Below are 23,871 nucleotides of genomic sequence, written 5' to 3' on the forward strand. Positions count from 1 at the left end.
AGTATAGCTCATCTCTAGGCAGTTAGGCTGAAGGGAAAGCTCTCTCCCCTCACATGCATCCCTTCAAAAGAAATGCACATGGCCCCAGAATCCACTTGGTTGCTTGGCTGGTGATGTCTGCCCTCCTGAAGCCTGAGAACTACTGCTGGCAACTGCAGTCCCTGTTGTTGTCTGCAAGACCAAGTTGTTGCCTAATAAAAGTGGATCACCTAGTTTCCCCCAAAGTCTCACTGTCTACTTTTCTGTAAAGGTACCTACACCTGAAATTCTGGGCCACTTATACCTTTGAGTTCACAGGAGTTTTTATTTACCAGGCCAAGCTTGAAAAAATTAACTTCAGTTCCCATGTATTTTCAGCCATTTACTTGTTTATTATTTACAGTTTCAGGCTATAAATATTCTTTATTTAGATCTTCCTGAACTTTCCAGACTCGCAGGATTGATATTGGTCTGTCTGTCTGTCTCTCTGCACCGCAAAATACTAACAGTTGCTGGTAAGGGCTGGCCAAAGCCCATAGCCCAGGAGGGACACACCCACAACCACTCCACCCCAACCACAGTCTGTGAGCCTCTACCATCCTCTGTAGATCGCTGCTTATCTCTAGATTATAATGATCAGCCCTGCAGGCAAAAATGGCTACTGTGGAGGCCGGACTCTGAGGCCTTGTAAGATTTTAAGGCCCTCCTCCAAATCTCCAGGAATATCTCCAATCCAGGGTAGCCAACCTCCAAGTGGGGCCTGGAGAGCTTTGAAGCCTACTATATCTACAGCTGATCTGCAGAGTATAAAGATCAGCTCCCCAGTCAAAAAGGGCTGCTATGGAGTTTGGTCAGAGTTGAGGAGAAGAAACATGTAAGGCCTCCCATGCAGGTTGTTGTGGAATTGAAACACTTGAGGCCTACTGCACAGGGTTGTGCAGATGAAACAGGGGGCAAAAGAACCTCTGCAACAGCTTCCAGTTTCACCTGCACAACACCCCTGTGTGGTAGGTCTCAAATCTACAGAGAGTTGCTTCACTGTTTCTTCCCTCCAGCAGCATGGCCGGACACAGCAGTATTTTAAGTGAGAAGGGGCTTTTCTGTGGCCTCCCTGTCAGCCAACTGTTTGGCAGGAGGGGAAAGCTCCCCCCCCCCCACTTCAAAAGAAAGGCCCATACCCTCAGACTCCCCTGCGTTGCTCTCGGAAAGGCCTCCCTCCCCTAAGTCAGGGGCTGTCAGAGGCTCCTTCGCAGCAGGCCTGAAGGGAGGGGGGAGGGAACGCACTCTGCAGCCTCCTGCCAGCTCTGTCAGGGTTCTGAGGCAAAGTTATAGTTGGACATTGACAGTTAGGATAGCCTTGTGGTGAAAAGGGCTGGCGCAGCCTGTCCAAGCCTCCATTCTCATCCCCCTTAGCAGCCCCTACTGACCTCCTCTCCCTGCGGTGGTCAGGGGCAGACTGGCAGCCATGTCTCCTGATTGCCCCTGGCTGGGCTGGGTGAGCGGGCCCTGTCAGAACTTTGGCCCTGTTGGAACTTTGGCTTCGTGCCTCCCGACTGGCTGGAACTCTAGTATGTCCTGGTGAGGGCCCAATCGGAAGGCGCTTCGCACCTTCCGATTGGGCCCTCACCCCGACTGGCCCCACCCACTCTCCACCCACTTAGGCCTTAACCTTAGGCCTTAGCCTTTTACAGCAACAGCTGCATAAAGATGAATGAACTATGGATTTGGGAACGGGCCATACAGCCCATCTAGTCTACAACCCCCTGCTAAATGCAGCATCAGCCTAAAGCATCCTGGATAAGTGAGGGGGGAGCTCACCACCTCCTGAAAGTGGATTGTAAACTACTGTCATGTTGCTTCAAGGTAAAGGTTTAGAAGAGGAATTCTCGACCAGTTTACTGCACACACTGGTATGCCTCAGGAGCCCCCAAGGTGTACTATGGCACTGAGGGGATATATATTTTTAAGTAACTTAATATTTCCCCCTTATATGAGCAGTTCAACCTGCCCCCTACCAAAGTGGCCAATGATGGGCCAGGAGGGGGTGGAAAGGAAAGGAGTCCCAGCCATTCAAACTTTTAATGGCAGAGGCTCCGCTCACTTCAAGTTAACCTATGCTGGTGGGGGCTCAACGAGCGAGGTGTTTTGTTTGACTCAGCGTGGGTGGTTGAGGGGCGGCAGAGGGGCCTGGCTTGGCCTCATGCCCAGCCATGGTCTGGCACTAGGCCAAGCCAGGCCCCTGATGAGTTCCAAGGCTTGGAGTGGGGTGGGATGAGGGCAAGAGGAGTGCCTTTAAGCCTGAAGAATGTGCCTCAGAGCCTGAAAATGTTCAGGGGTACCTACACAGTCAAAAGATTGAAAGAGACTGGTTTAGAATATTGCTTTATAGCAATAATATCATAAAAACCAAGCTGGATGCTATTATGCATATAATAATATACACACACTGATTGCACAACAGTAATTATTTAAAAAATTGAGTCCTTTATTTTTGGATCAATTTCACTCATTTGTAAGAGTAAAAGCATTACAAAACTAATGATTCTCATAAGGGTAGCATTACTTCTTTAATAAATATATAAAATTAAGGGATAACAGTAAACCCATGCAGTTTATGAGGCAGTAATCTGGTAACCAGTCAACCTTCATGCCATATTCCACTGACAGATCCCGATTAAAAACAGAGGGTGCATACTGCTGTATCCTTATTATACTGCAAGCAGTTTAACTACTTTTAAAATGGTTGTTAGAAGTTTTAAACTTGTGGACAGTTAGTGTGAAGGGAGACATCTGTTTCTGCAGATGTGGATTTAAAGCTGATGAAGTGTTTTATATCCCAAGACAAAAAACAATTAAGACTATCTTGCTCCTAACTTCCTGATCAATTTATAATTCAAGATATATTCCAATATTTTAATCCTGCAGCTTCTATTTGCTATACTTCAAACTGCAATATCAAATTAAAAACCAACAAAAGAAAAAAAGGCAAAAGGCATATATTGTGAACACACACTGGATTTTTGAAAAATGTATTAGAATCCTTCATAGGTTTAACAGTTAGCAATTGAGTAAACACTACCATCTTCTGTTTTCCTAACACATTCATGTGAGATTAGATTCTGCCTATACAAAACTAAAGGCAAATGATGCCACCTGATGGGCCATGTGAAAGATAAAAATAGAACAAAGTTTGAGTCCAGTGGCACCTCTAAGACCGATTATGCATGGGACAGAATGCCCAGGCTGGCATTGACTGGGCTGTGGGCTAATCCCCAACCTATGGTTTCCCTGCAGGGACACCACACGCCCGTCAGCTCCATGGTCATGCCACTCCTCTGCCATTGTGTGGTGGGGTCCCCATGCCCAAGCTTCCCCCCCACACTGCCGTCAGGCAGTGCACTGGGCATTCCAGCCCTGGCGTTGTGCATGCATGCACACTATGCCAGGGCACTCCACGTATTCCGGGGGAATTCCCTCCCCCGTGCATATGCAGGAAGCAGCGGAGCATGCCACCCCAACACAAGGACCCAGCATGGCTGCTGCTGTGCATAATCGGTCTAAGACCAACAAAGTTTATTTCTGGATATAAGCTTTAGTGTGCATGCACACATCTATATCTGATGAAGTGTGCATGCACAAAGAATTTATTCCCAGAATTAAATTTTGTTGGTCTTGAAGGGGCCACTGGACTCAAACTTTGTTCTATTTTTTTAGAACAACATGGCTATCCCCCAGAGAGATAAAAGGTTATTCTAGATATTCAAATAGCCCTTCCCTAAACACAACAATAAAGTTACAATGAATTCACCCCTCCACAGTTGGAGTGAAGTAAGGATTTTACTTTCTGCAGGCTGCTTAGCTACTAACGTGGCAACAGAAATCTTACCATAGCCATATCACAAACTTCTGAGTTTTCTTATCATAAGGAGGTTGTGATATAATGTTAGTTCTCTGGCAATAAAGACATTTCAAATTCAGATATGCAACAGCAACATAAGATGGTAATAGAAGACAGAATCCATAAGAAAATCAGTGCCACTCACAAAATCTGAAACCCTATTTAATTCATGGTATGATATAGCTTATTTAGAATATTTGTACACTGCCTTTCTGTATGCTAGGTCCTCAAGTAAGTAAATTTGAAGATAAATTTTAAAATGTTATTATCAAATCATGTAAAACTCTATAAAGCTCAAGAATACAAATATACACTCCTTATTTAAGCCCAGTTTAATGGTTTTGCAGAAAAGCCCAGTCTGGTTTAGAAGGCCAATCTTATTTTTTGAAGAAGAGAATGCCATAATCCTGGGTCACATCCAAACATCAGCTACCTCCAACAATCCTTCACCAAGCCACTTAGGGCTTTAAAGGTCAAATCCAACACCTTGAACTAGGTAGGGAACAAGTTGAGAACCAATGCAAGGACACATTTGCTTTATATGATCATTCTGCTGTATCCCAGTAAGGACCTTGTAGCTAGTCTTACACCAATTTAAATTTCTGAACAATCTCCAATCTCCACAAAGAGTGTGTTACAGTGTTACAATAATCTGGATGTTACCAAGGCATACATAACAGCAGTCAGGAAAAATCACAACTGGAAGTAAATGTTCCTAAATGAAGAAACCAGTCAAAAGAGACCAAAATACTCTGAAAAATACAAGACAGAGGTGGTATCCGTGGAAGGAATTTATCATTGGTTCCAATTGCCCCAGCACACTCCAAATGGATGAGACACGCCAAACACAGGTTCCAGTAGTTTATTTCTTTAACTAAATTCAACTTACATAAATGACTGAGTTACATCACAAATTATTTTGAGGACAGATTGCACTTAGCTGCCACGTAGACTGCCTTCTAGAGAGTTCTAGCTCCTATCTCAGCTGGCATCAGCCACTTTGCTTATCACCGCCAGCCTTGGTTATCACTGCCTGAACATACCTGAAAGGTGACCAGCTTCTTTCCTCTCCCATTCTGTACCGTGATGCTATTATCGGGTTCAAAAGATGCCACTCAACACCAAGGGTGCTCCCTAACTGTGTGCCCAGCTGCAAGGCATATGATGGCCTCCATCTTACAGATGTCTCATGGTACTTGCCAATTAACTCTTACTATCCAAAGCAGCCTGACCTATTCCTGCCAACTAGTTGTGGCATAACAAGTTGTTAAAACCAAACCTGTTTAATTGGGAAAAGACACAGAAACAGCATGGAACAGGCAAAAAAGAGATTCCAGCACAGTCAATTTCTAAGAATACTCCAAATTTTCCTGCTTGGCCCAATATAGTGACCAGGTGATCTCAAGGTGCCCCCAGGGAACAAGGTTGAGTCAGCCACAATGTGAAGGCTGAAAGTGAGATCGAGCAGCAGGGTAAAATAGCAACTGCCCTCATCTGATTGTCTGTTGTGTTGTTGTCAGAACCAACAGAGCCTTGTGCTTCATTTGATCATGACAAAACAACTCACAGAATGATTTACTATTAATCTCACTCCCATAGAGAGATTTAGGAATAACATCATTATCAGAAACTACATATGATAGTAACAACCAAATATATGGCAGTGAAAGTGGGGGGGGGGGGGAGAAAGTGACAGAATAGAAGGCTCTTTCCTGCACTCTATCCTCCTTTCTCAGGCTGAAAGTTTCTTCTCATGGAAATCATGACTCTGGGAGATCTTAGGCATATCCACTGCCTCTATCAAGTATAAAAACTGATTGTCTTACTCCTTTGTCTTCAAGGATTTCAACCAATACTTTTCCTCTGGGAGTATTAAGGACAGTTAACCCACATTGCTGAACAAAAAATGACATACATGACGACATATATGGAGCCTATGAGGAAACCGACAGAACACATAAGGACAGCTTCCTTGACTTGCACAATGGAAGAGACTCCCTGCCATTGGCATATCCTACACGGTGAGCATTCCATTATTTATGAGATCTTCCACATAACTGTGCAGCTGCTACCACAAATTTCTTCCTCTTTATCAAAGGGTCTTTCTTCCAGGCAACATTCCTATTGGCTTCGGGGGGTCCTGTAGATGGGGAGCTGACACAGAATATGAAAGATCAGTCCAGGTATCCACTATTAGTGAGACTAATGGGATCAGGAAAAATATCCAGATGAACAGCTGAAGGCTGACAAGTTTGGGCTGGGATGACTCTTCCTATCACAATCTGACAATTGGATCAGGAAACATTTCTTCACATCTAAGAATCTTTCAGTTCTTCATGTTGATATTTATACATTTAAGCTTCACTAGATTTTCGAAGTCAAGAATTTCATCATTTCAGCTGCCCTGGTTAAAATAAAAGGCAGATGCTGGAGATCAGTCTGTATGCAAGTATTTATTTAAAAGATTTCTGTCCTATGTTTCTAAGCTTGGCTTTTCAGGTGGCTTATAATACTTGCTGAAAAAAGCAAAAATGCTTCTTAAAAAACCTTAAAACAATACAATCTAAAATCCAAAACATTCATAACAGTAGTACTAAGAATCATTAAACAAGAAGAAGGTCCATATTATTTGCCATCAGATACTCCTGAAAACAGAACAATTTTAACAAGCAACCAAAATAGCACCATTCGCACTGAATGAATGTGCTCAAAGAAGGAATTTTATTATTGTAATGCCAACACAACAGAGAGTACCCTTACAAAAAATTTCTGACAAGTCCTATACTTAGCTTTTGGTCAAGGGGGCTGAGATGGCATCAGATGACAATATCAGCAGACGGATATATTCACAGGTGCCTGTTGCAGGTGCCTATGGGCAAGAAAGTGATCCCAAATCTTTCTAAAATGCAGATTTAAAAGTAATAATTTAAAGTAATTTCCCCACTTTTGAGATATGTTCTACAATAACAATGAAGACAAATTGAATCACATAAGTATGTGGGAATCTCCCCCAAGCACTGATGACAGAAAAGATTTTTGGGTCATACTTAGAAAAATTATGCTAAATTTTCATTTATCTCACTCCAGTTCAATCCAAATCAACTGGCCCCAGGATCTTTGGCTAGAAAGGCAGATAACAAAGAGACCTGCCAGATTCCTTAAAACAAATGCAAACTATGGAAAACAGGCTTCACTGTCTCCCAGTGGAAAAAGAAAAAAAGAAAACCCAATTTATAAACTGCAAATGAAACAATACTACACATTACATTTGGTCTAGAGATAGTGTGGTGTTAAGAGCAGTGGCCTCTAATCTGGAGTACCGGGTTTGATTCCCCTCTCCTCCACCTTGCGCTAGTCACAGTTCTCAAAGCACTCTCAGCCCCACCTACCTCACAGGGTGTCTGTTATGGGGAGAGTGATTGTAAGCCACTTTGAGACTCCTTCAGGAAATGAAAATTGGGGTATAAAAACCAACTCTTTTTTGTTTTCCTCTTCTTCTTGACAAACACAGCAATAACATAATTCACTGCATCACCAGAACAATTCATGGAAGAAAGGAAATACAGTTTTGTAAAAAGAATTCAGAGTCAGAAACTTAGTTATCTTTTTATAGTAAAGCTCAGCAATATTTAAAGTACAAGTGGTGGACAAGCAATGACTCAGAGGGGAATCTCATCTTCCCCTCCCCTATTATTTCCTATTTTCCTTCCATGAAAATCCTCAAGCCCTTTCCTTTTTCCTACTTGTTCTCTCCTTCCCACCAACCAGCCAATGTACCTCTATCCACCTCCCCACATCTTCTAATTTTTCTCCTTCCTTCCCAGGGCAGACTCTACCTAGGAAAAGTGTGCAAGATTCTCGCCATTGGGCTAGACCAGACCCAGTTGCACTACACCAGCTACCACACCAGGACCAGCTTTGATGTGTTGGTTACTGGTCCAGAACCTAAAAAGATCAAAATAAGGGGCATGAATTTAAGCCTCTGTAAGGTAAAGCACAATTTTTAAATTTAGTACTAATATTTATTAAAGTTAAAGACTCAAGACTTATAGAATGGCCTCAATAAAATCAGTGCATACATGCATACTGATGACTCCACTAACCAGATGTGTTTCAGCATTACCGCCTTTATCAACGGTCAGGCATGAAATAAAAACAACATACATAAAATACTAGAATTACAATAATTGTTATATACCATTAGCTTTTTCACATAAAATGATATTATATATCATAGGATACTATGGACTTTAGTCAAGTCTGTGGACCAGAAGGCCAGATAAAACTAATTGAGGACTCTGTTTCAAAAGCAGGCCCTGGCCAAGGTAAGCAAGGTAAGCAGTGTCCAGTAATTGTCGTGGAGGAGCCAACCTTCATCCAAAATGTGCTGCAGGGCCCACTTCTATTTATTGCCGTGGTTCTCATCCTGGGCAGTCGGGACCCCTTTGGGGTTGGACAACCCTTTCACAGGGGTCGCTGCAGGGCTGGGAGGGGGGCACTGCCAATGTTGCCGCTCCTCCTGCAGGGGCCTGCGCTTGGCCACCAGTCACTCCAGGAGTGCCTCCAGCGCAGTCTCCTGCCATGCGCTCCTGGTGGCGGTGCAGCTCAGCTGGACAAGAGGCAGAACTGAACTGAGAAACTCCCGGGGGGGGGACAATTTGTATACAATCATGAACAATGGTTCTTCGTGTTGTTGGTCAGTTTTGGTTTAATTTCTGTGCATAATTTTATGGTTGGGGGATCACCACAACATGAGGAACTGTATTAAAGGGTTGCGGCATTAGGAAGGTTGAGAACCACTGGTTTATTACATTTATTTCTCACCATTTGACTACTCAAAGCGTTCTCATCTTCAGCATTTTATCCTTGCAAAAACCCTATGAGGGTTAAGTTGAGAATTTGTAACTGGCCCAAGGTCTCCCGGTGACTTAGGTAAAGATCCTACTCTGAAACTCTAACCACCACACCACACTGGCATCTACTGGGTGGCTGCTGCAGAAAAGCAAGAAGCAGCTGAGCGAGTCATGCCAGAAAGTTGCCCACTGGATACTGCTGCCCTGACTCCTGAGTCCTCTCTAAAAGCCAAAAACGCCCAGAAAAGGGCCCTTATCCTGCCCCTTATCCACTTTAACTCACACCAAGACTAACAAAATACTACTGCATGGTTGCCTAGCAATAGCCACAGATACATTCATTTCTGAAAGCTACATGCTCAGCTTCTATTATTTTGGGGGAGTTAACCCCCCCCCCAATGGTGTGGGGGGTTCATATTTTTTATTATTATTTTAGACTTTTCTGCAAACCTGGGATTTTTCTCTGGTTTGTAGAAAGATGTTTTGTCTATTCATGATTCTGATTTAGAGTTGGAAGGGGCCATACAGACCATCTAGTAAAAAACCCTGCTCAAAGCAGGATCAGCCTAAAGCATCCAGGATAAGTATCTGTCTAGCCACTGCTTGAGGACTGTCAGTGAGGGGGAGCTCACTACCTCCTTAGGCAGTCGATTACACTGCTGAATTACACCGAGTGTGAACTACTCTCCATTTCTGGACTAAAGTATCCACAAATGTGACCATTTACATGATACATTGATTTTGGGTGTTCTGGTAAATATACTACAAATCACAGAATCATACTTGGAAGGGACTTTCAGGGTTATTTAGCCCAACCCCCAACACAATGCAAGAACTCACAACTACCTGACTACCTACAGGGGCACCAATTTCATGCTCAAGTGATCCCACACACTCACCAAAAATCTCCAGAATCCAGCCCGGTCTGGAGTAAATTGACCTAACATCCTATTGCGGTGACCAACAATTCCCTGGGTATGCTAGGAAGGGCCACAAGAGACAAACACTGGTACATCACTTCCTGCCCACCCACTCGCAATTTGCCTAAGTTCATAAATTCAGCATTTCTGTCAGATGACTATTTAGCCTCTGTTTAAAAACTTCCACAAGGGAACTCAACACCCCCTGAAGAAGCCTGTTCCACTGAGGAACCACTCTAACTATCAGGAATTTCTTCTGGATGTTTAGCTGAAAATTGTTTTGAATTAATTTCAACCCACTGGTTCTGGTCTAACCCCCTGAGGCAACAGAAAACAACTCTGCTCCATCTTCTATCTGACAACCCTTCAAGTATTTGAAGATGATTATCATATCACCTCTTGATCGTCTTCTCTTCAAGCTAAACCGACCAAGCTCCCTCAACCTTTCTTTATACGACATGGTCTCCAAACTCCTCAACATCTTTGTAACCCTCCTCTGGACATGCTCCAGTTTGTGGTGCCCAAAAATGAACACAGTACTCCAAGTGAGTTCTTACCAGAGTGGAGTAAAGCAGTAACATTACATCACATGATCTGGACACTATACTTCTTTTAATACAGCCCAAAATCCTGTTTGCCTTTTTAGCTACTGAGTCCTACTGCTGACTTGTTCAGTATCTGGTCTACTAAGACCCCCAGATCCTTTTAACATGTACTACTGCCAAGACAAGTCTCCCCCATCCTATAGTGATTCATATGATTTTCCTACCTAAATGAAGAACTTTACATTTATCACTACTGAATTTCATTTTAGACCAGTTTTCTAGCTTGTCAAGATCATCCCGTATTCTAATTCTGTCTTATGATGTGTTTGCCACCACTCTGTGTTTAGTGACATCTGCAAATTTAATAAGTACCTCCTCTATTCCTTCATCCAAATCATTTATAAATAAATAACTAGAAACAAAAGGAAGACTACAACCAGCTTGTTGCTAGCAAGAAGGGGGAATTCCCCTTTGTCCATCCAAAAATTAGATAATGGGATTGGCATAGACAAAAGGAATATGGGATGGAGCATGCAACAAGGAGAGGAATTAGGTGAGGTTGAGAGGAAAAGATTTTTTTATTGATACAATAACAGGAATTCCAGTCCTAAACAATGGACTGTATCCCCCTGTTCAGCTCAACTAAGGCAAGTGCATTCTGATGGCACATTCTTTCAGCACAAGGCCAGCATTAATGCAAAGCAGAAATTCTTGTGCCAGTGGGTCATACCTTGTACTGAAATAATAGACCACCTATAGCACAGTGTTATGGTAAGATACAAACCATTACGATGTCATATCTACCAACAACATAGGAACAATATTATTTTCTGTAACATGGTGTAGCAATGATGGGGAAATCTGAAGTGGAGCCACAACAGTGAAGAAAGGAGGTTTCAACAGTGGAGAATAGAGGTGTAACTCTTCTTTCCCACGCCATTTCTCTGAGCAAACTCCTCTACCTGTGCAATGGACCAATGTCCAGTGAATTTAAAAGGCAGGTATTCATAGTCTGCTTTTCTTTTTAGGTCTACTGTGGCTTAAAGCAGTCAGAAAAGCATTTCAATGAAAAAAACACACAGGGAAAATTTAACCATTCATTTCCTCATACAAAAGCCCTAATCCAGGTTTTGTACCAGCACAGCCCTTGAGAACAAATACTACATTTGGACTGTTTCCGCACTGGGAACTTCACAGCCCCAGCTCCCATGCAGGAGCACAATTTGGTGACAGATGAGGTAAAGGTAAAGGTAAAGGTATCCCCTGTGCAAGCACCGAGTCATGTCTGACCCTTGGGGTGACGCCCTCCAGCGTTTTCATGGCAGACTCAATACGGGGTGGTTTGCCAGTGCCTTCCCCAGTCATGACCGTTTACCCCCCAGCAGCAAGCTGGGTACTCATTTTACCGACCTCGGAAGGATGGAAGGCTGAGTCAACCTTGAGCCGGCTGCTGGGATTGAACTCCCAGCCTTATGGGCAAAGCTTTCAGACGGCTGCCTTACCACTCTGCGCCACAAGAGGCTCTTAGACAGATGAGGTGCACCAGGCCAAATGCTCCCCCATGTGGGTGCAGGAAGAGGTGGGGCAACCTGCCACAACTAAAACTCCAGCCTGCAGCTTGGCATGAAACCTCCAGTGCATAAACGGTCTTGGAGTGGTCCAAGCCCAATTCATTTAGAAGTATGTCTAATTGATCCTAATTGTATTATCATCTTTGTATATGAATTAAGGGCTGCTATCACTGTAGGTGTACTACCACTACCACCAGCAGCACATATGCCACATTCAATAGCACTTTCAACATCTCCTTTCTTTGAATCCATGAAGTATTATACTCACAGAAGACAATGAAAAGCTTATTTAAAAATAAATTCTATGGACACACATAAGAACAGTCTGGCTGGATCAGACCATTAGTCAGTGCCAAATAAGTTACTCTGCAAGTGCAACAATGGGGCACAGAGGCCTTCACCTGATGTTACCTCCTGTCACTGTTTTTCAGAGGTTAACTGCTTCTGAACATGAAGGTTCCCTTTAGTCACCAAGTATCTGTCTAATCTCCTAAAGTTATTAATGTCTGTGGCCAGCACTATACCCTGTCAGCAAATTCCACATTAATCACTTGTGTAAATAAATATTTACTTTTGTCCATTCTGAATATACCACCCATCAACTTCATTAGATGCCCTCAAGTTGGAAGACAGAGAAAAAGTTCTCTTTGTCAACTCTCTTCACCCCATGCATAATTTTATAAATCTCTATGTTTCTTCTTAGTCATCTCCTTAGTCATCTAAACTAAAAAATCCCAAATATTGCAGCTTTTCCTCAAAGATAAGGTATTCTAACCCCCTTAAAAAGTTCATGGGGATGCTGGCAACTGAGGAGGGGACATGGAAAAGTGCTCACCTCCTCTCTCTAGTTCCAACTACAAAGACACAAAATAGAAACACACCAGGCTATAAGGCTACAGGAAAGGATGACCTGGACTTCTACATCAGGATAAAGCTGTTTGGTGGGGCAGAGCAAATCTGGGTCAGGGTGTTGCCCTTGTATGCCTCCGATAGCTATGAGCTCTGCTTGAAAACTTCTAGCATAATATGTTTCTCTCTCCAGCAACCCTTGCCTCCTTCACCCTCTTTATCTCCCCACATGACCGTCCTTCACCATGCTACCTTCATTCCCAAGTCCTTTTATACTCCTATCAACAGTATCTTGTTTATCCAATTGTCCCTTTGTATTCGCTTGCTCCAAACCAGAGACTCCCCAGCTCCTAATCTAGTGTGAAATGCTATGTCCAAAATTCTTGTTCAAAGTCCATAGCTAGCAGGGCGCATCAGTTACACTTTCAGGAGTCTGCCCAATTTTGATGATTGTACCCACTGTGCTAGAAAGTACATTATAAGAATTAACAGAGACCAGATCCGCATTTCATATTTCTTTCTATACGAAGTTGAGAAGTATGCACTTAGCAGCTGCTTTTTAAGTAAAAAAAGAATGTATCAGACTCAGTTTGTCTGTTTGTGCATCAGCATCAACAGTATTGGATCTACCAAGCCAGGTTTAAAAGCTTGGAGTGGCCAAAGATACAAGACCTTTGGTATAAGCCAAAGAACAAGGCCTTGGCTCTTAGCCTATGACTCACAGCCTGTGACCTTGAGTGAACCAGCCTACAGGATTTATAAACTGCCCAGGATGTCATTAGTGCAAATAATTTTTCTATATTGACTATTTAAACTGTGTGCAATTATTTTTGTAAGCCATTTTGGGTTCCCACTTGGAAGAAATGCAAGGTAAAAAAAGCGTAGCAAAAATAGACAAATGAAAAAAAATTCTTTAGAACACTGTAACTAATTCAACATTTCCCTAAATAAGTATCATAAGTATGCTATGCACTCTTTTCCAGGACCTCTCATAAGAAACATAGTACCTTTCTCATTTTAATTATATAGCTGATCACCAAAGCAGGATAGCAGTTAAGAAGGTTATATATAAAATATATAGCAAATCACATTAATGCAAACAGGTGATTCTTCAGGTTGCCACTGTTGCATCTTCCAATATAAAAAAGTCTGCTGGTAGTTCTAGATTGGAGGTGTTCATCTTGGTGTAGTGATTAAGAGCACAGACTTCTAAATATGGCAAGCCAGGTTTGATTCCCTGCTCCTCCTCCACATGCAGCCAGATGGTGACCTTGGGCTCACTACAGCACCGATGAAACTGTTCTGACCGAGCAGTGATATCAGGGCTCTCTCAGCCTCACCTACCTCACAGGGTGTCTGTAGTGGGGAGAGGAAAGGGAAGGCAACTGTAAGCTGCTTTGAGACTCCTGCTAGAGAAAAGCAGCATATAAAACCAACTCTTCTTTTTCTTAAACCTAATTTTTATATTTGGTACATTATTATACCCCAGCTTTCATTCAAAGACCCCATGGCAGTGTCGGTCATCTTCCCCACCACCATTCCATCCACATAACAATCCTGTGAGGGGCATTCTGCTGAGAGAGAGAATGATTGGTTGAGGAACAACCAGAACACTTCATGGCAGATGGATTTGAAACTGGGTCTTCTATAACCTATTCTGACTTCCTAACCATTACTCCTATACAACTGTAACATTAACAATCCCATAGATAATTTCTAACACTGAAAAACACAAATTACCTAAGAAAATTCCCATATAATATATTAATACAATACACCACTGAGTTAATCAAGCAAAATTCTGCAAGCTCCCATACTGTTTTTCTAGTTCATACATGTAACACCTGACAACAATTTTATTCTTCACAAGAAACGCAAATAACCTGCTAATATTATAATTGAACTTTTAGCGGCCACTAATGGAAGGCAATGCAACAGTTATTCAGGCATGACTACTGACGCACACTACAAGACTGCGCAGTGAGGGAAATTCTGTCCATAATCAATGATAACAATAAGGAGATATAGAGACAGCACTATCACAAGTGTGCAAGTGAGCAGTTGCTTCAGCAGCTCTGACTGATGCCAGTGGCTCATGGCAGTGCCAAGGGCTGCTTACCTAATCCTTCACTGCCATCTCCTGGTACCTATGGCTACACCCAGAAAATCCCCTGCTGCTTCCTTCACAGCTATGGATGGTGATTCTTACTGGCTGATATGCCAGCCACTACTGACTATCACCCAGCTAGGCAATGTGTAATTTGCCTGATACTACAAAAACAACAACAACCTTCAATAATCTATTAGAATACTGCTTTACCCTCTGGTGGCTACATTTTGGATTTTTATTTGGAGGATAACTTTATGCCATGTAAAAATTAATTTTCAATGACTTGTGGCTAAAACTGACATGACATTGGTGAATAGTTGCAAGCAACTGCAGGGAGGGGGCTCTGGATTAGGACCAAGCATTCAGTAAAAAGGGTTTAACTCTCCCCTTTTCCACACAAGAACAAAGTTTGAGTCCAGCGGTACAAAGTTTTGTTCAAAGTATAAGCACATTTCTTCCACACAGTTCCTCAATTGGCAAAGGACCCTTAGAGGTGCTTTTAGGCATGGCAGTAAATTTGTGCTTGAATTTTCTTTTCTTTCTTTTTTTTCTTGTGGGGTGGGTGGGTGGGAGCAGGCGGGTCCTCGCAAGGCTTAAAGCATCCCCCTGAACAGCATAATTTCATGTCTAGGGATCTGAACATAGATATCCAGCTTCATCTTTTTTTGCTCTTGAAAGTGATTACATACATATTTTTCTATTGATTCAAAAATCAGTTTAGCCTATGCAACCAGACACTGGGTTGAAAGAACCAGGGGAGGGGGAGAATTCAACACACTGTACAGCAACAAACTCAAGTTTTCCACAAAATATATACTAAATAGGGATCTGTTTCCACAGCCAATCCCTGATCCCAGACATGTTAAATTTTCAGATTTATATTTAGTAGCTTAGGTATACATGTTTTGGTTGCAACTGAACCCCTTCCAAGTATTTATAAACTACTTATTCATGCCACTACAGAACTAGTCAATTAACTAACTGATCACATTTTTGAGCATCAATAATAGCAAAACCTTTAGAGAATTATGCCATAAGTCTCAAATAAAGCAAACTTTGTATCTGAAGCCTTTTGCAATACCAAAATTATTTTAAGTAGTGTTTTAGTGTTGTGTTTTGTTATTATTGACATACAAGTAAGCTAACTTTCAAAGAAGAACAAAAGGAAGGCAAAAAGAGAGAGACCTCACTGTTCATTCTGTTTTATTTTTGAAGATCCATATTTTCTTGCTAGTATTTTCCAAATGGCCCTTATGCTATTTTAGACATTATTTGTGCTTCACAATACAGAATTCTACAATTCGTTCTTGGTGTCTTGGGACATGCTGGCATTATCATTTGCATCAGTAGACAGGGCAGATCTACACCTCTTTACAGATGCAGAGGAGTATAATAATTACACAAACAGGAGGTCAAATGCCCACAGCAGATGGCTGGAATAGGGATACAATTCACTGTGCACTGGCAGTATGAAACACAGTTGACATTATGCAAGTGTCTTGCTTTTTGTTCATATTAACATACATGTTTCTGTTTTAATTATGGCAGGGATTCAAATAGCTACTTTTATCATTACTACAGATTAAGAAATGGCTAGGGCTGATTTTTAATTTTTTTCTTTGACCACTAGACAGTCATGACATATCAGAAACCTTTTTTTAAGTCCCCTTATTTTCAAAAGTGGTTTGTCACATTGCACGATGGTCTAATGGCTGAGAAATATATCCCAAAATCACCTTAAGTTATACGTATGCCATGCTTCAGATTGTGGCCTACAAACTTCCGATTAAGAATATTTGCTTTCTGCTTATTCTCAATTAAGAGGACAAGCCATGATGATTTACACTTGTAAACCTGTATGTCAGAATAAGTGTGCCAATTAGTATATTATATCATCAAATATAATTGTGAATTATTTACAAATATCAAAAGGTCAAGCCTACTGTTACTGCCCAAGTTAACAGCAGTGTGCATGCACACAAAAGCTCACACCTGGAACAAAACTTTGTTGATCTTAAAGGTGCCTTTGGACTTACATTTTGAAATGTCAAGTTATTGAGTTATGTGGAATTACTTTATTATCAACCCCAAAACAGCTACAGATCAGAAATTTGCACTACACTGTACTTTTAGAGATACCTGCCAATATAAAATTGATACCACTTTTTCCTGATGAACAACAACCTGAAGCAACAACAAAAACCTCTAGCAATCTTTATAAGAAAGCTTATAAAGTAACTGAATGGCATTTTATCAAAATAGCTTCTGAAACAATGGTGTCTTCATTATTTGGCCCTACCATGGGAAGAAGATAATACAAAAACAGTATAAAGGAAGAATTAGGGTTTAGTCATATGTAAGCAAATCCCAACCTATCGATCTGTATTTAATACCAGAAAAACTAACAAGAAGCTAGTAAGCAAAATACGGCCCATGTGTATGATTTTTAGTCAATTTACTGATATTACACAGTATGCTCACCTATGACATTTACCGTATTTGCTGGCGTATAAGACGACCCCCCCCCCCAACATTTCCACTCAAAATATAGAGTTCGTTACATTACATTACAGTACTATGGGCCACTATGGGCAGCTATGTCTATCCCAACTGAAGTGCACCCGGTGTATAGGACGACCCCCCCACTTGGAGGCATGTTTTTCAGGAGGGAAAAGTAGTCTTATATGCCAGCAAATACTGTAGATATTTTTCAGAATGCTGTTCATTCTGAACATTAGCCTGATGGGTGACTATAAATGTTTTGACCCAAAAGTAAGAACAGTTACATAAGGAAACCAAAACTGCTTTCAGAATAAGTTTGAACATATCACCCAGTGAGCATAACTCCCACACTGCTCTGTTGGAGAGATCCTCACCTTGAACAATGTTTAGTTAATTATGCTCATACTCTCCAAACTCCATTGTTGAACCAATGTTCTCTTGTCAAATTTAGTTTGATAATATTCCAAATTTACCTTCAATGCTTTTTTACACCAGATGGAGTTTGCACTTTATACAGAAACATGTTTTGAAATCTGAGAGATAATTTAAAAGAACATGAAAGTTGAAAGGCTTCAAGTACTCTTATGCCTTGCTAGATCAATTACAGCTTTCAATGGCAGAGACATATTATAGTCAAAACTAGTATTTCTATTATATCATTTTTTCAAGTGAGAATTGAAACTACCTAGATAAGTTTGCATTCAAATCATCAAATTCAAATGTATACAGAGTGAATCAATATAACTTTGTGCCGCAAAATATTGAAAGAGTTTTTAACAAAATCCATTAGCCACAGTCACACAAACATGTCTTCAAATTAGACACAAAGCCGGGGGGGGGGGGGAGGGAAGTACAGTTTAAAATGTACAGCATTGCAGTTGCTTATAGCAATATGTTTGTTGTTGCTAATAAGCCTAGTGCATTATGCAGATTCATAAAGCTTTATTTATAAAGCTTTACACATGATAGCACATTTTTAGTCCTAAGAATTATTTACCGTATTATTAATCTTTAGGTCCTTTCTATTGCATAAAATTAGAACAAAGGAAAATTAACATTCAGTTAACAGATCCCATCCTATGAAATTCAAGTTGTTCAGATTTGAAATGTGAGCAGAGTTAACACCTTTTGTAGTGTGTGAAACTTTGATTGCATAAAGCAGGTGAACATGCATTCTTCTATTCTGCATCATGGTAAAAAAGGAATACTGAAGAACAATAGCTGTTGACTTTATTTATTGTGGCAAATTTTCATGTTCAGAGCACTCAGAGAAATTTTGAAAGAGTCCCTCAAGAGTGAGGTCATTTACTAAAAAACTATTTTGTATTCAGAACCCTAATCCTTTTTATTCAGCAGCAGATTTCAGATAGTCTTAGAGACCCACTACTCTATTTATTTCTTCATGCAGCAATTTGAAATATTTACTACCAGACAGTACCTAATTTTAGGTTTTAAGTGCTTTAACAGCTCTATGAAATATGATCAGCAGCTGCCATATTAAACTATGCCAAATAAACTCTCCTTATAAAAGAGAAAAACTGCTTTGGCTACAGTTCATCATCATCAAATCTTAATTCCCAAACCGAAAATTATAACAGCTTTTTAAAAAAATGTTTACACGTCAACTGGCTAAAAAATCCACCTAATCCCTCACTCTGACTTTCCTTTTCAGCAAGAAAAAGTTACTTTGTTGCCTGAAAATCAGAACTCCCACATATATCTTTAATATAAAATTCACATTTGCCCTCCATTGAAAAAAGGATAGGGGAGGGGGCTGCTCACTGATAATATGTTTACTAATTTGGCAGACCCTTATTATGATCAATAACACCACATTAGTGACTGGTAACCATTTAACGACTGGGAAAATATTTGCTATGGTGGAACTTTTTTGCATCAATGGACTCTTAAAATGTTGTGATTCTACTACTAAAATACTTACTTGAAAATAAGTGCCATTCATAATCTGTAGAACTTCAAAATATGTGTGCAGCTTTAAAGCTAGTGTTTCAGATGAATGTATGCGCTAAATCAATGTGAGAGGTAAAGCACTAGTAAGAAACCTATGACTATGGCAGCATTATCTAGAATCTTATCCATGAGCACTCTGTCAGTTATTGTCAAAACATATTTCTGTTGCATGGGAACAAAGGGATCCAATATACTGAACCATATAACTGCTCTAATAGACATAAGCATCTGGTAAACATATATTTGCCTATTTCAAAACAATAGGAGGGAAGCATTACATTTATAATTAAATCTATAACACATTTGAAAAGATACTTTTAAAATCAGAATGAGACGAGGAAAATATTATTGCTATTTAAACCAGATTATTGTACAACGGGAAAAATGCCAGGAATCTACAGAAAAATCAAGTTGTATTATTTTATACACAGATTCAACATAATGAAAGAGTAGGTTTGTTCTAGCAGAATTATTCAGTTACAGTGAAATATGTATGTGTGTTTGTTTATAAAACAATGTTCCAACTATAGATACAGTTTATGAAAACAAACCAGTGACATCAAACTAGAGAAATGCTTATCACAGAGGCAATGACATCTATGCAACTCTAATGATAGCATGCCACAGAAATGTGGAATTCAACGTCACATTTCACAAATTCACATCTTTCCCTATTGATTTAACAGCTGTTTCAACCAATACAAAAAGTGGTACAAGTAAAACGAATAAGACTTTTCAAAGTGGCATACCATCATGTAAAATGTATCCTGCAGTTCTCCTTTTATTGCAGATTTTGAAAGCATCTAATGACAGTTCAGTCTCAAATTAATGACTCAAAGCCCACTGGGTTTGTACATTGAGAATTCTATTACCTCAAGTGCAAACATACACACACAAGAGGCTCCTCCACGTGGAAGTGCTTTCAAATCAAAACATAAGCCCCTGCTTAGTACTCACTGCATCTGGGTGGAGAAGAGCACTGAACAGTGCCTGGTCAGAAAGGTTATTCCTCTAAGCCCCTCCACAACAGAAAACAAGGAAGGAGTCACCAGAATAGTATGCGCTATGGGCAACTTTAACCTAGGTGCCCTCACAATTGGTTTTTGCCTAGACAAAGAGAACGGAGGAAGCGAATAAGCCCCAAAGCAGTCTTTTTCCTACATAAGGGAAAACGGCAAACTCGCAAGATGTTCATCTTCAAGGTAATATATAATTAGATCCAAACCTGACAGTGCAAATTATTGTTCCCAGGTGTTTTTACTCCCATCACCACCATGCAGATATACGAACTACTTAATTCTGCTCCCTCCATGCTTCCATTTCAATTTGCCAGCAATACGAGTCGTCACATCAAAGTTTGGGAGAGGTTTTCTGGAGAGAACCCCACGGGACAGCGGCTGAACACAGCCCGGGTTTTGACGAGCGCGTCGCCAACTCGGAATGCGAGCGAGGGAAGTGCTCTTACACCGCGGTGCCACGTTTGGAGCCACGGCACGGCCAAACCAGGGCGGGCAGAAACTCGAGAGGGCCACCGGGAAACAATGCGAAGGGCAGACGCGAAAGTTTCCAAGCGCCTCTTTTATATCGTCCCCCCAGCCCAGCCTGGCTCAGCCCCGAGCCGAGGAGCCCCGATCACCTGAAGGAAGCCACCGCGGGCGCCAGAAGCCAGTCCAGCCCCAGACGCCGTGTCTCTCTGCGCCCGCCAAGGCGCGCACCTTCCGTGCCCGACCCTCGCCCTGTGACGCCAAGGGCAAAATGGATTGCGGTCGCTCCCGGCTGAAGCCGAGACTCCCAGCGGCGTCAGCAGCTTTGCTTTGGGCTCTTCTGACCTCACAGGAGCGATTTGCTACCCCTTCTCTTTGCAATAAGGAAAGCGCCTCATAAAGTCCCCCCAGCCCGTGACCAGGAAGCTGCTGGAGAAGAAGGGCGGGAGGGAGAGGGGACAGGGGCACGGCGGAAAAAGGTAAGGAGAGCTGATGAGGCTCACCTTCTCCGGCCACGATGTCGATCCCCGCCGTCGCTGCTGTTTCCTTATTCTGTCCCCGGCGCCGAGTCGAGGCTGCCCCGTGGAGCTGCTCCTCTAGTTTTTTAAAAAAGAAAGTAGGACATCCCCTCCAGGGCTAGACACCCCCCCCCCCGGTCCTCCTCCTTTTCTTCACTCACTAAAGTACAACTGAGCAGAAAACAAAAGAGGAGGGAGGGAAGCGAGTGAGGGGGGAGGCTGTCGCTCAGAAGCCGAGCTCCCCTTTTACTTCGCTTAAGCGCAACTAACTTTTCTTTCTCGCCCGTTCCCTTTAAGAAGAAGGTCCCCCACATGAAGTGAGACGCAAGCGGGAACAAGTGCGGGGCAGAAATAGAGGAGGGGAAGCGCAGGCCGCTCTGCCCGACGCTCTGGCTGGCTTCGCACTTGCATCGACGGTAGCGGCCAGTTTGGTGGCAATGCTGCAAGAAGGGGGGGGGGTGCCGCGCGCATGTGGGGCAGGAGGGGGAGTCGGCCTGTTTCCCGCGGCTCCCCGTTGTCATTGGTTGTTTTCTGGCGTGGTTATTGGTCAATAGTGGGTGCTGGACGGAAGGGGCACGTGGATCTTGGCCACTGGCCCCTCCTCCGCCTCAAGGGCCCTTTCTGGTTTTTCTTTGTGGCCCTTAAGTCACAGCTGACTCATGGTGATCTGATGGGGTTTTCAAGACAAGAGTCTTTCGGAAGGGGTTTGCCATTGCCTGCCTCTGCATAGAAACCCTGGGCTTGCTTGGTGGTCTTCCATCCAAATGCTGAGTAACGCAGACCTTGCTTAGCATCCAAGATTTGTTGAGATGGGAGGTGTAGCCTGGTATGTCCAATGTGGTGGTCTATTTTGCCCTGTGTGGTGTCCTTGTGGCATAGAATAGACTGGGAATTAAAAACCTACCTCTAGTGTGTTAGAGTCACATGGAAGTGGTCCAAATCTTCATGCTGCCATAAACTTTGAGCCAGTCGCTCTAAGCCTCCTGTACCTCGCAGGATTATTGTGGGGATTTTTTTTTAAAGTCTTGAGCTACTTGAAAGAAGGGTGGGTGGGATAAAAACGTACTTGTATCCTGTCATTCACCTCATAGGAACTTAGAAATACGGTCACGACATCTCTCATGGTCAATGAGACTCAGTATTAAATGAGGTCCTATGTGGTGGCAGCAGATGGATCACTAGTCTGTCTGTTGCCTTACTGGTTGTTGCTGTCCTTAAAAAAATGCACAGGGAGCAGACTGTTCCTGTTTGGAAGCAGATATTGCTGTAGCATTCTTTATACTTTGCTTCAGCTGGACAGCAGGTTTGGCTGACTGGACAGCATCACCATGAGCAAACAGCTTTCACTCTACACTCCTGTTTCCATTTTACAGAGAAAGTAGAAGAGAGGAGTCTTGCTGGTGAATGCAAATGAGTGCTACTGTCCTAGTACTGGCTTTGAAAAAAGAGCTAGACAAATTTAAGAATGAAAAGCCAAACACCAACAGCTCACACAAAAACCTATGTTCAGAGGCTATATTACTAGAAAGTGAGCAGAAATAACAAGAAAGTTGATTATCATTATGTCCTTCTTGTGACCTTCCCAAAGACCTCTATTTAATTGAAGGGAAGAGACCTCCAAGGAGTTTCTACTAAAAACAGATCACTCAACTCTGTATGTATCACACAACTCTGTATGTTAATCCAGTTTCATGCCAGAGATTGTGTGCAATTCTCTTGTTAGTGAAGTAGTTTTGCACCAGGGTTGAGGCTGAGGCTGCTCACATCAGGATATTAAAGGCAGGAACATGTTGTTTGTTTATTATTATAGTTTTACTACAAGGGGATTTTCTGCCACAGGTATAGAAAGAGCTGTCTCATTTGAACCAAGGAGAAAGATGATTTTTTTTTATTTTGCAAAATGTCATACTACTTGTACTTGGTTGGTGAGGAGCATTTCATGTTTCCTAAGTACATAGGCATCCTATTACAATTAATATAATTGGATACCAGCCATTTTGTTATATCTCTGGTTTTGCAGGGTTTGGTAGTATTTTAAATATGTACCACAGGTGACAATGAGCCAAAATAAATTATTATGTGAAACACAAAATAGGCAGCGATAAAACACTATAGGCAACAACATACTACAGTCAATAGTATGCCAACTATTCTCTGTCTCCGGATTATGTAACATTATTGATTGATATTGATTGATGATATAGGCCCAGACTTCCTGTGAGTTCCAGGTGCTCCTCAGTGCCTACTCATATGCTATCAGGGTGGTTTACTGCCTTCTGTTTATTGCCACAGTATTTCAGTTCATAATCACTAGTGTAACTGAGCACAGGTCTTTGGTGACTTGCTTAGTGACCATATCTGGGCAGCTTCTGTTGCAAAAGAGCAACAGAAGGTTCATAGTGTCCTACAATGACCACAAGGGAAGACTAGGAAGAGTCATCTCAACAGCATCATCTGCCAGCCACTACTTTGCATCAAAACTCACTGACATTGTCAGAGCCAGATTCAGTGGTCAGTTTCAAGGGCTCTGATCACTTTCATAGCCCGGTAAAGGATATGTTGCAGCAAATACTGTGCTGTGATGAATTTGACCCTGGTTCTGGTATGTGCCTATCTACTCTGTATAAATCAGGCTTTCTGAACCAGGGTTTTGTAAACCCCTGGGGTTTCT

General features: G+C 41.9%; 1 protein-coding gene across 16 annotated transcripts in view; it reads right to left on the reverse strand.

Moving 5' to 3' along the window:
- The window catches only part of EYA4 (EYA transcriptional coactivator and phosphatase 4), a 197,665-nt gene extending 175,530 nt beyond the window's left edge, over positions 1-22,135 (reverse strand). For 2 of the 16 annotated variants that reach the window (XM_077352435.1, XM_077352443.1), the window contains exon 1: positions 21,186-21,756. The gene's annotated coding sequence lies outside the window, so the exon portion shown is untranslated. Of the gene's footprint in view, positions 1-20,423; positions 20,574-20,834; positions 20,987-21,185; positions 21,762-22,104 lie in introns of those variants that run through there. The other 14 variants (XM_077352456.1, XM_077352477.1, XM_077352488.1 and 11 more) reach the window with 12 other exon arrangements.
- Positions 22,136-23,871: the final 1,736 nt, after the last annotated feature.

This window comes from Paroedura picta, chromosome 1, assembly GCF_049243985.1.
Source record: "Paroedura picta isolate Pp20150507F chromosome 1, Ppicta_v3.0, whole genome shotgun sequence".
NCBI lineage: Eukaryota > Metazoa > Chordata > Lepidosauria > Squamata > Gekkonidae > Paroedura > Paroedura picta.